The 13194-nt window shown below is 45.1% G+C and overlaps 1 long non-coding RNA gene and 1 pseudogene across 1 annotated transcript in view; one reads left to right on the top strand and one right to left on the bottom strand.

Moving 5' to 3' along the window:
* The window catches only part of LOC147369743 (uncharacterized), a 94205-nt gene that overhangs the window by 32045 nt on the left and 48966 nt on the right, over positions 1-13194 (bottom strand). The gene's annotated exons all lie outside the window — the stretch shown is intronic.
* Positions 11571-11671, top strand: LOC147369744 (U6 spliceosomal RNA; annotated as a pseudogene).

Genomic DNA, 13194 nt, shown 5'->3' with positions numbered 1-13194 from the left:
GAGCAGGAAATTGCAGTTTAAAGAGTTTTAAGATATTTGCTCAAAGTCATACAGCTAGTCAGAGAAGGCAATGGCAACCCACTCCAGTACTCGTGCCTGGAAAATCCCATGGACGGAGGAGCCTGGTAGGCTGCAGTCTATGGGGTCGCAAAGAGTCGGACACGACTGAGGGACTTCACTTTCACTTTTCACTTTCATGCATTGGAGAAGGAAATGGCAACCCACTCGAGTGTTCTTGCCTGGAGAATCCCAAGGATGGTGGAGCCTGGTGGGCTGCCGTCTATGGGGTCACGGACACGACTGAAGCGACTTAGCAGCAGCAGCAGCATACAGCTAGTAAGAAAGGGGAGGGGGCAGAACTCCAACCCAGGTCTATCAGATGCTGAAGCCCATGCTATAAGCAGTGCCATTTATCATCTCTAAATATGTGTGAGTGGTGGGGGTGGGGGGTGGAAAGGGAGATGTCTCTTTCAGGACAAGGGCCCATGAAACCTCTCTGAGCAGGCAGAGAGGGAGAATGGAAAGGAAAGGGACCCCTGACACCCCTCCTAGGTCCTGAGGGCCGAGAGTAAAGAGCCTAAGAGCTAGCAGCCTCACCCTCCATGTCTACCCAGCTCAGACTACTCCTGAATGCCATGCATTTTCAGAGGAACACTGACAAATCAATGCATAAGAAGAGGGGAGTGACTAGAGGGTGGGAGGATTCAAAAGCTACCCTTGTTGGAAAGGAATCAGGCCAGGGAGGATGAGGCTTAATCCAAGAAACATATTTTTTCAGAGATTGCTGGCCGACTACAAAACCTAGTAGCTCTTCCAGGACACACAGCTAGATCACGTTTGCCAGCCATCTTTGCTGTTCAGTGTGGCCATGGACTGAGTTCTAGCCAATGGAATCTGGGTATAAATGACGTAACACTCCTCCAGGCTTGGTCCCTAATAATCTCCCACATGCCATTCTTCATGCTCTTTCTCCTTCCATGGTGAATGCAGAAGCCAACTGTTGAAGACAGCAGAACAGAGTCTGGTCTCTGAATTATCACTTGGAGAAGAGCCTCCTGCCAATCAAAAACACTGAATTAAATCCTGTGTGAGCAATAAATAAATTTGTATTTATTAACATTTTTTAAAAGACACCCTGCCAAAGCAACTGGAGAATACTCAGAGGTGGAAAGTGATCATGATATTTAACTTTCAAATATCTAATGAGCCACCATAAGTTAAAAGATTTCTTTGATGTTACTCCAAGTTAGGGAACTAAGACTAGGAGTAGTATCTGAAAGAAGATTGATCATAACCCAGTATAAGGAAAACAATTCCTAAGAATCAGAGATGTCCACAGATCTGGCTCCTGCCCACTCTCCAGGGTCATGTCTCATCACTCTTCCCTTGGCTACCCCCCCTTTTCTGATCCATGAGCACGCTGAGCTCTTTCTTGCATCTGGGCCAGTATGTGTGCACATTCTTCAGCCTCAAACACTCTTCCTGACTCCCCACAGGCCTTATTCATAGATTCATTTAACAACTATGTATTGTTGCATGCCCACTTCACATCAGGTACTGTTCTGGGTGCTTAGAATACAGAAGTATTCCAAGCAAAACAAGAATTCCAAGCGAAACAGACAAAAATCACTGCACCCGTGGAACTTAAATTCTAACCATAGATCAATATTATAAACAATGAACATAATAAATGAATAAGTGATCTGGCATGTTAGGGGACAGGTTCTCTGGAATACAAATAGAGACGTTCAGCAAGGAAAGGAGAATTGGGGGTTCTGGGCAAGAGCGGACGATGGTAAGACAAGATACCATTTTAAGTACAATGAACATGGTAATGGCAGGCCTCACGATGATGGACATGGTGGATAAGGGGATGGCAGGCCTCACTGAGAAGTTGGATACTTGAGCCAAAACTTGAGGGACGTGAGGAAATTCAGAGAATATTGCGGGGGGCGGCGGGGGGCGGGTAGTGTTTTAGGAGAGGAAACAGCTATAGCAGAGACCCTGAGTGGGAACATCCCTGTGTGTTTGAAGAATAGCAACACGGCCGGTGTGGCTGGAGTCGAGTGAGCAAGAGGTGATATGGTGAGAGTGGGGATGAAAGAGGTAATAGGGACACCTCAGGCTTCAGGTTCCATATCACTTCCTCCAGGACCCCTTTGTGAACCCCCAAATCTTAACTATATTTGCATCCCTCAATTCCATGATTTTCTCTCACAGTACATTTGGTTTTTATGACATTGTATTCATTTGCTAGGTTGCCACAACAAAGTACCACAGACCAGGAGGCCTAAAGGACAGATATTTATCATCTCACAGTTGTGCAAAAGGAGAGACGAGGTCAGGGCACAACCTCTGAAAGAATGGCATAGCCTGAGGACACAACATAAACTGATTAAAACCAAATGGGTCCAAGATGGCAGACAAGTCGATTTCCACTAGACGTTGGGCCTCAGTATAGGCTCGCTGTAATACATCAGCAAGCTAAATGACACACCCACAGGTGCCATGACAGTTTCAAGGCCAACCATAAAGGCCAAAATGTTGGCAGCGGCCCAATTCCTGGAAATCCCAACCCCTTCCCCAAAATAGCTGGAAAAATCCTCCCACTCATTAGCCTATGGAATTACTTACCCCTATAAGAACCAACACCTGGGTGTTCTTTGGAAGGAATGATGCCAAAGCTGAAACTCCAGTACTTTGGCCACCTCATGCAAAGAGTTGACTCATTGGAAAAGACTCAGATGCTGGGAGGGATTGGGGGCAGAAGAAGGGGATGACAGAGGATGAGATGGCTGGATGGCATCACTAACTCGATGGACATGAGTTTGAGTGAAATCTGGGAGTTGGTGATGGACAGGGAGGCCTGGTATGCTGCGATTCATGGGGTCGCAAAGAGTCGGACACGACTGAGCGACTGAACTGAACTGAACTGATAAGAACCAACAACCCTGTACACCCTGGTGTCATTCGCACTTTATGAGATGGCCCATGCTTTGTCTGTAGAGCGTTTTCTCTCTAAAACAAATTCACTTCTAACCTATTATTTTGTCTCCCACTGAATTCTTTCTACAATGAGACAGGAAGAACCTGAGCTTCATTAAGTTCTGAGACCTTATGTGATCTCAGTTAAAAGGTTACGGGTTCAAGTCCCAGTCTGGGTTTTGGCTAGGTACAAGTACCAATCTGAGTTACATGATTTCAGGACCAAGGTGGAAGCAGGGTTCATTCCTACTGAAACAGAGAGGGGAGCATCTCTTCCAGGCCTCTCTCCTTGGCTTGTAGATGACCATCTTCTCCTTATCTCTTCATACTCTCTTCCCTCTACTCATATCTCAGTGTCCAGATTTGCCTTTTTATAAGGACACCACTCATGTCAAATTAGGGCCCACCCTAATGATTTCATTTTAACTTGATTATCTCTGTGAAGAGCCTGTCTTCCAATAAGGTCACATTCTAAGATACTAGGGATTAGAATTTCAACATAAGCATTTTGGAGAAGACAATTCAACCCAAAACAGACCATGTAAGTTGTAATTATGTCAGGAGAGTGTAATCTCCTCGGTTCTGTCTCATCACAACAAAGATTTGAAGCAACGGACATTAAAGCCCTCAGCACGTCACCGTTCTTGGACAGACTGTGTTACAGCTCTTGGGTCTCGAACAGACCATGTTATAACTTTTAGACAGATTAGTGTTACAACTCCGTATTACAGCTCAGTTTTAGTTAGAAAATAGCAGGAAAATACATCCTCAAGGTATGAGGGCTGCTGCTGCTGCTAAGTCACTTCAGTTGTGTCCGTCTCTATATGTGACCCCATAGATGGCTGCCCACCAGGCTCCCCTGTGCCTGGGATTCTCTAGACAAGAACACTAGAGTGGGTTGCCATTTCCTTCTCCAATGCATGAAAGTGAAAAGTGAAAGTGAAGTCACTCAGTCGTGTCCGACCCTCTACTTGGTGCTTAATTAATATTTGTTGATCAAGTGAATGGCTGTTGGAATGAGTTGCCTCCAGAGGCAATGGCTGTCTGACCATGGAGCTGCTGGGACTAAGATTTGGTGGTCATGTGGTGGTGATTCAACCATCACAGGGCAAGGGAAGACAGAGTAAACTTGAAAATCCTTTTCCACCCTGGAAGTCTATAATTCCCTGGCATTTCTGAAACAAAGCCCTAAGTTCATTTTGTTCTGCTGCAAACAGATTGAACAACCTCCTCTTGTCCTTCAGTTCTGCAGAGTTCTTTCTTTCCATTTAAAATCCTCCTCCCTCAGGGCTGCCTCTCAGGGCTGTGCTGTGTTCTGTTGACAAATTAGAAACCCTATTGAGTTTCCAGCTTGATACTGCCCTGTTGGCCGTTTGAAAGAACTACCAGGTAATAATTCCTGTAGTTTTAATGAAGCTGGGTTTACTCAATCCTCTTCTCTCCCCAACCCCCTTGCAATCTCCTTAACACAGCCAGTTGACTATGAAAGGACACTGCATAGTAAGTATAAATCTCTGGACAGAGGCCAATAAAGCATCCAAAGTTTCATTTGGAGAAATGCGCAGCAAAACGGCAAAGAGAGCTAAGGTGTGTTGTAGACTTCGTCTCCACTTGCTGCTCAGATGCTGATTTATGGTGGAATTTCAGGGATGTGATTTAACCTCTCTGGTTGCCTCATCTATAAATTGAAGATAACACTAATGGGGTTTGCATCACAACACAGGGATAGCAACACACTATGAGGGCTTACAAGCATTAGTCTAATGTGAAATGTTTTATTAGAATCTAATGATACAGATTTCTTATCATCACCTGAAAGCCCTGTAAATCCTGGTTCCTGACTCTCCCTTCTCCAGCTAGTTATGTATTAGTTCCTTAAACACACAACTCCTCTCCTGACCTGGGACCTCTCTCGTCCAGGAGTATTTTCCTTCCCAACATTTACCATTTGCAGATGCGTCTTTCCCCTTAGTTCTCAGTTGAGCCCTTGCTTTCGAAGAGAAACTTTTCTTTTTTTCTCAATCCTGCCTACAATGGATGCCCCTTCCCCACTCACTCACTATTAAGCTCACTCTCATCGCTATCTGATTTATCTATAGCATTGGCATTGGCCACCTGACATGAAGAGCTAAGCTGACTCATTGGTTAAGACCCTGATGCTGGGAAAGACCAGGCAAAAGAAGGGGGAGGCATAAGATGAGATGGTTAGATATGAATTGGAGCAAACTGTGGGAGATAGTGGAGGACAGAGGGGCTTGGCATGCTACAGTCCATGGAACACGACTTAGCAATTGAACAACGTTTTATTCACACTAGTCACTTGCTTGTCTGTTTCACCAGATCAAAGGGCCATGTCTCCCTCATTCACGAACCCCACTACTCAAGTGGTTCAATAAATATCTGTTGAGCGCATGAACAGATTCATTTCTAACAGTGGACAACTGAAAACAACACAGGAAGGGTGAGGCTAAGGAACTCCAGGTATGTGCATGAGTTAGAAAGAACCTAGTCTTCCTCCTGAGTCTGTCTTTTACTCTCACAACACTTGTGACACCAGATGTGTGGAGTTTTCCCCACCTAGCCATTGTCGATGACACCAGCTGGATGACCCTACAATTGAACACGATTCAGACACTGTCTTCCTGAAGATGGCATCAGATCCCACAGGTTAAAGGCTCAGCACCATGAGACTACCCCTACTGCAGATGCCAATGGCAAGAAGCAAGTCCCCAGGCTACCCACAACTTCTGTCCAACCTGGCTACAAATCAGAGATTCTCATGACCTCTTCCCCTTTGGATTCATTATTTGCTAAAGCAGATCTCAGAACTGAGGGAAACACTCACTCACATTTACCAGCTTATTAAGTAAAAAGGATATGATAAACGATACAGATGAACAGCCAGATGAAGAGATACACAGGGAGAGGTCTGCAGGAATTTCTAGCACAGGAGCTTCTGTTTCCATGGAGGTGGCATGCATCACCCTCAAAGTATGTAGATGCATTCACCCACCTGGAAATTCTCTGAATCCCATCCTATTGGAAGTTTGTGAAGGCTGCCTCACATAGGCATGATCAATTATTAGAGAGGTGGTGTATGTGGCTGAAAATTCTAAGCTTCTAATCATGGGCTTGGTCTTTCTGGTGACCAGCCCCCATCCATGAGCCATCTAGGAGTCCATTCAGAGTTGCCTCAGAGCAAAAGACACTCCTAACACCCGAAATGCCAAGGGATTTAGGAATCCTGAGTCAGGTAAGTGAAAGTGTTAGTTGCTTAGTTGTATCCGACTCTTTGTGACCATATGGACAGTAGTCAGCCAGGCATCTCTGTCCATGGGATTCTTCAGGCCAGAATACTGGAGTGGGTTGCCATACCCTCCTCCAGGGAATCGTCCTGACCCTGGGATCTAACCTGATCAACTGCCAGAACAAAAGATACTCCTAGTGCTCTTAGCACTTGGGAATTTAGAAGGGTTTCGGAAGTTCTGCATCAGGAGTGGAGGACAAAGACCAATGTATATATTTTCTATTGTCTCACAATACATTTAACAAAACTCTGTAGAGCCATTCAAAATCATCACCGAGAAGATTATGTAGCGCTGTTTGTTCAGCGATTACAGTTTGTTTTAGATCACAAAACTAGGCACACTGTTGGATGGTCCGCAGACGGAAGGCAAATATTTGCTCACGGTGTATGTGGAATTAACTTCTTTTTCATACATTTCTAGAGTCAGCCGGGCCATGGTGAAGTGGGGAGAGGGATGCGGCACAACTTTCTGAGCCCCTATAAACTCACCTGTGGAGTTAAGCATGAGGAGTGGGGCTGCACCCCACATACCTGCGAGGAGGTGATGCCCCAGAGAGCAGGGGAAAGTCAGGGTGTGGCTACTGATTAAGAGAGGGAATATCAGTTCCCTGGCCAAGAAGGACACCAACAGTTACTACATCAATAAAGATCTCTCCTATCCACAACTTACCTTTCTCTGTTTTTAAGACCACTGTACCTCCAAAGCCTCATTCAACCCTCGAAACTCCTCTTGTGAGGTCCTTGGCTATCATACACATATTACAGAATACACTCAGGCATTTGGACAGCTTAGCCTCCTCATTCTTACCTTAAAAGTAGGGATATCTATGGCATAGAATAGTGCCTCTGGGGAAGAAAACCTCACCATGAATTTACTCACCCAGGCCATGTGAGATGGAATCTCGTCACCATACTGGAAAGGTTACAGTGATACGAAGGCTAAACTACCAAGGCACACGAAGCGCCTGATCATAAAGACCAACAGGATGGTTTAAGTGTTCCCAAGCTTTCCTCCCTTGCAACAGAGATGATAGATGACACTTACGTGTATAATACACCTTATGTCAATCCTCTGGGTCACACACAGTTCCCAGGCACTAACTGGTAAGACTTTCTCACCTGGCCAGGACAGCACCTTACAATACAACAAAGCCAGAAGGTGAGCAAGTAAGTAACTGAAACACTTAAATATTTTCATAGTTATTAGCATGGGAAGCAGTTTTGCTCAGTAACTAAGACACAGCCTGTAGTGAAAACACATGGCTTCAAAGATTGGTTCTAACCCTTTCTAACTACGTGACCTTTAACAAGCTGATCTACCTCTCTGAGCTTCCATTTTTATAAACTGGGGATAGCAACATCCATCTCATAGAGTCCCAGGACAGACAAATAAGAGAACGCATACAAAGTTCTTTGCAACAGACTTGGCACATAGCATATACTCAATGTTAGCTAAGAATGGTAGCAGTAGTGCCGCTAAAAACAACTTGAGAAATCCTCCAAAAATGACCACTCCACACAAAACAAGCTGGTTCTGAGTGACCTTGTTCTAAGAGCTTTACCCCCAAAGAGTTGAGAATTGGACAGTTGGGATAATGAAGTTCAGGAAGAAACTGGATCATTCCATCAGGAATCTTGCCAATTTCTACTGCATTCCCTCACTGAGAACTAGAACCCCATGGAGGGAGAAGAAGGAGAAACAGTCAGAGAACCCCTGAAGAGATGAGATGATAAATCAGGGGAGAGAACTTGGCATGTCCAACAAAGCAAAACATACCTACAAATCTCTCTGGAAGGTCCCTGAAAGGAGGAAGGGTTTGGCCTTAAAGTACAGGTAAGATTTGGGTGGGAGGGGAGGAGAGAGGCAGGACGGAGCCAGATACAAGAAAAGGATGGACACATGGCCAAAGCAGAGAGTTTGTGCCAGAGACCTGTGAGCAAGGCCCCCTGCCCTCTTCTCCTTGCCCCTTCCATCCTCCTTTGCCCATCCCAAAATAACTCAGCCCTTTGGCTAAGCTATCAGGATGTTCTAAGTTGGTTCTGCTTGCAGTGTTTCTCCAGCTAGCTAATTAAACATAGCACATTTAATTGAATCATAGTGAAACCCATAGCTGATGTCTCTACACCAGGAGGGGAAAGGCGGAGTGTGATGGAAACCAATTGTGTTTTACTGGTGCCAGCTAGAAGGCTGCCGGTGTTTTCAAAGCTCAGCATAAAAGGCATGAAATTTGAGGCAATATCATGTACAGATTAGAGTAATCTCCCCAACAAGAGAAGAGAAGATACCCCTTTTATACAACAACAGTTCAGTAAATTTTGTTTAGCTTGCGTAGGATACAGTTAATTACAGTAATTTATCAAAGTGGCATAAGGTGGTATTCACACACACAAAGAGTACTTTCCCACAGTGGAAAATCCTTAGTTTTATAGAAGCTGAAGCTAGTACTAATTGAATTTTCACTTGGGTAGATAAAATCTTTAACAACTCCGGAATAACTAAACGCTCTTTGCTCAGTGATGTGGATCAGGATGATTTACAACACCTTTCACACAATCATGCTAATTTTGCCTTCATATGATTAATTAAAACAATATGTTCATTCTTCCTAAAGTGGAATTAGGGCACCCAAGGAGCTGGCTTCTATAGCCAACTTGCCTACCCAGGAATAGAAGCAGTGTTCACACACTGTCTTCAAGGAAGTGTCAAGTCCATGGGGCCCTAATGAAGACTTTGTCAAGTCCATCTTTGCTCTTTGGAGGACAGCAGAGGCGAGTCTGATGGGCAGAAAGAGGCTTCTAGAACTTTAGAGCTGAAAAGGACTTTCAAGTCAATCTTGTAAAAAGCCCTCACTTCACAGATGAAAAAAGCTTGGAGAGACTAACAAGTTGTCCCCAAATCACAAGGCCCATTTCTGGTAGAACCGATATCAGCATCCAGCTACCCTGAGGTTTAACCCAGTCTCCTGGAAAAAGAGCACTGGAATGGGAGTCAGCAAACCCAGATTTAAGACCTGATTATGGACTTCTGTGGTGGTCTTCACTGCAAGCAGAACCAACTTAGAACATCCTGATAGCTTAGCCAAAGGGCTGAGTTATTTTGGGATGGGCAATGGAGGATGGAAGAGGCAAGGAGAAGAGGGCAGTAGTTAAGAATCTGCCTGCCAGTGCAGGGGACACGGGTTCAATAACCAGTCCAGAAAGGTCCCATATGCCTTGGAGCAATTAAGCCCATGCTCTGCAACTTGGACTGCAAGGACATCCAACCAGTCCATTCTAAAGGAGATCAGCCCTGGGATTTCTTTGGAAGGAGTGATACTAAAGCTGAAACTCCAGTACTTTGGCCACCTCATGCGAAGAGTTGACTCATTGGAAAAGACTCTGATGCAGGGAGGGATTGGGGGCAGGAGGAGAAAGGGACAACAGAGGATGAGATGGCTGGATGGCATCACCAACTTGATGGACGTGAGTTTGAGTGGACTCCAGGAGTTGGTGATGGACAAGGAGGCCTGGTGTGCTGTGATTCATGGGGTGGCAAAGAGTCAGATACAATTGAGCGACTGAACTGACTGCAACAAGAGAAGCCACTGCAGTGAGAAGCCTGTGCGCCACAGCCAGAGAGTAGCCCCTGCTCACCACAACTAGAGAAAGCTGAGTGCAGAAACGAAGACCCGGTGCAGCCAAATAAATAAATAAATAAATATGAAAAGAAAAAAAAAGACCTGATTCTGCTGCTGACTCTCTGTGAGACCTTGCAAGCAGGGGTCTCTCACCCTCCTCCTCAAGGAACTGGGAAAATGATAGCACTTGTACCATCAATTTCCCAACATAAGAAGCTATGAGACAGATGAAGTTTATTACCAGGGCTCTTCCATTTCTAACCCCCACTTTCTCTTGGATTTCCCAGACCCCATTGCTTTATTATCCTCCGATCCTTAGAATCTTCAAAAGGGGCTCTCTCTTGTTTTCCCAGCTGGAGAAGCTAAAGGCTGGGGGACTTTAGACCAGGCAGCTACTTAGTGGCAAAATGCTTTGGAACCCACTACCACCTCCCTATGCAGCCTCCTTCGTGTGCCCATTCCTTTAGAATCCTGCCCTCAACCGTGGATGACAATGGATGGCAACTCTGTTGGCTAACAATCCTAAACGCTGAGGGAGCCCTACTCATCCTGAAGCTTTGGTTCACCTTGCAAGAGGCTCTTTTTAATCAGGACGCCGGTGTTAGACTCCAGTTCTTAAGCAGTGAAAGACAGAAAAGACTTCCAGCACCTTCACTTTACAGATGGGAAAACTGAGGCCCAAAGGAAAAGAAAGTGCCATTTACTAAGCACCTCTGATATACCGGACATCACTTCAGGGGCTTTCTCAGGTGGTCACATTTCATTCAAGGGCAGAAAGAATGTATGACTTATCCAAGGGCATCCGGCTGCTAAGCAGTTAAGACTCACTCAGGACTGCTCTGCTTTCCATGCAAACAGTCTCCAAAACTTTCTCCCTACTATTTATGGAGCATTTTATGTGTTGAGTGTGAACTGTTTTATACGTACTAACCTATTTTATACTTCAAATGAACCTCTACAGGTGGCACTACTATCCCTCCTGCTTTAGAGATGAGGAAAGGGAAGCAGAGAGGTAAAGTCACCTGGCTAAACACACAGCCAACGAAGCCAAAGACTGAGATGCGAATTCAGGCAGTGTGTCTCCAGAGTCCAAAACCTGAACCTCTGCACTCAACGACCACCTCTAATCCACTGCCTCTCCTTAGATTTCTGTTAGAGTTGCAAGGCCTCTGGTGTTTGGACCACTGCTCTCTATGCGAGCGTAAAATAAAATCAATTAGGAGGTGCCAAGTACAGGCGTCACACGCCTTCAAACTGATAGCACAAAGACTTCAAATGGTCCTTCAAGAGTTCTTGCTTCCCCCAAGGGGTCACTGGTTCTGGCTCCACAGATGCCATTAGCATAATGACAACCCTGCCAGCAGCCTCAGCCCCCGGGCTGCCTGGGTCTGAGTGAGTGGCTGCCTCCCAAGGCCTCCCTTCGGCTTCACGCTCCACTGGAGAGTGAAGACAGCCGCGTTCATCTACCCCGGCAGCCTGGAAACCCACTCAGAAGCTGCATGCCCCCTCCCTGAGGCCAGTCCACGGGAAGACCCGTGGGTTTCTCCAAGTTGGCCTGACATTCAAAAGGATGGAAAGCAAAAAAAATAAAAAACACGGATGACATGGGATAGTACAGCAGGAAAAATGGGGGTTTTATCCAGATGAAAACAATCCATTTAGTGCTCACTTCGGCAGCACACATACTAACATTGGAAGGATACAGAGAAGATGAGCATGGGCCCCTGCCCACATGCAAATTTATAAAGTGGTCCATATTTTTAAGAACCTACTATATACCACAGGAAACTCTACTCAATATTCTGTGATAAACTATATGAGAAAAGAATCTAAAAAAGAATGAATATATGTATATGTATTACATAATAAAATCACTCTGCTGTATACCTGAAGCCAACACAACATTGTAAATTAAGTATACTCCAATAGAAAAAAATTTTAATTCATTCTTTCAAGGTTCTTATTATCACAATTTCTTACCTTCCCAAACTCAATGCTATGCTATGCTATGCTATGCTAAGTCACTTCAGTCATGTCTGACTCTGTGCAACCCCATAGACGGCAGCCCACCAGGCTCCCCCGTCCCTGGGATTCTCCAGGCAAGACCACTGGAGTGGGTTGACATTTCCTTCTCCAATGCATGAAAGTGAAAAGTGAAAGTGAAGTCGTTCAGTCGTGTCCAACTCTTAGAGACCCCATGGGTTGCAGCCTAACAGGCTCCTCCGTCCATGGGATTTTCCAAGCAAGAGTACTGGAGTGGGGTGCCATTGCCTTCTCCACCCAAACTCAATACCTCTAAGCAAAGGTTCTACAATTACTGTTGTTGCCGCTCAGTCCCTAAGTCATATCCAACTCTTTGTGACCCCCATGGACTACAGTGCACTAGGCTTCTCTGTCCCCCACTATCTCCTAGAGTTTGCTCAAATTCATGTACATTGAGTCAGTGATGCTATCTCATCTCATCCCTCTGCCTCCTCTTTCTCCTTTTGCCTTCAACGTTTCCTAGCAACAGGGTCTTTTCCAATAAGTTGGCTCAGTTCTTTGCATCAGGTGGCCAATGTCAATGCTATAGAGAAACAGATAAGATTGACAGTGAGCTTAGTGCTGAGTGAGTAGAGGAGGGACATCCATGTAGGCAGGATGTATTGGCTGGAGCATCTGGAGGCACACAGGTGGTGCCAGCCCCAGACTATCCAGGATCCCAGAGCTCAAACAGCGTTAGAGCCCATCCATGTTCAACACTGGATTTCATCTTGGCTTCAGTCTATGATCTGTCCTCCTAATCTCCTCGGGGACATTGTTTCTGGGATCAGTTCCTATAGCCTATGACACATGGGACAAGATGGTCAACTCCTCTATCTCCATCTTCAATTCAAAAAATTCCAAGGAAGTTACATGCCTTTTCCGGTGGCCAGGGAAGTGGGATCTATCGTTGGCTATCCCATCAGAACCACGGAGGATTTTACAAAAAACAAAAGGATGCATTGTGGTAGAACATCCCATATTTATATGGGAACCAGTGTGTGATGACAAAGTCCCTTTAAAGAGTGTACATTACCTGTCTACCTAGGTAGAGCAATAATATTCAACATACACACACGCTATTCAAGAAGCAATAGAAATGAACCATAAGTTGTATATGCTAAGCAGAAATTAAATTTATATTTTCTTCTATCCTCCACAGTGCCCAGTACAGATTAGTCACTCTAAGAAGGATCTGTGAAGTGACTAATAGCTTAGCTCTGGAATCAAATTATGTCACTGTGTTAGTTAGGATTATGCTTC

The sequence above is a fragment of the Bos grunniens genome, chromosome 7 (assembly GCF_055505025.1).
Source record: "Bos grunniens cultivar Pamir isolate PY7600 chromosome 7, Bosgru_T2T1.0, whole genome shotgun sequence".
Lineage (NCBI taxonomy): Eukaryota > Metazoa > Chordata > Mammalia > Artiodactyla > Bovidae > Bos > Bos grunniens.
This window is presented reverse-complemented; position numbering and strand designations above follow the sequence as displayed.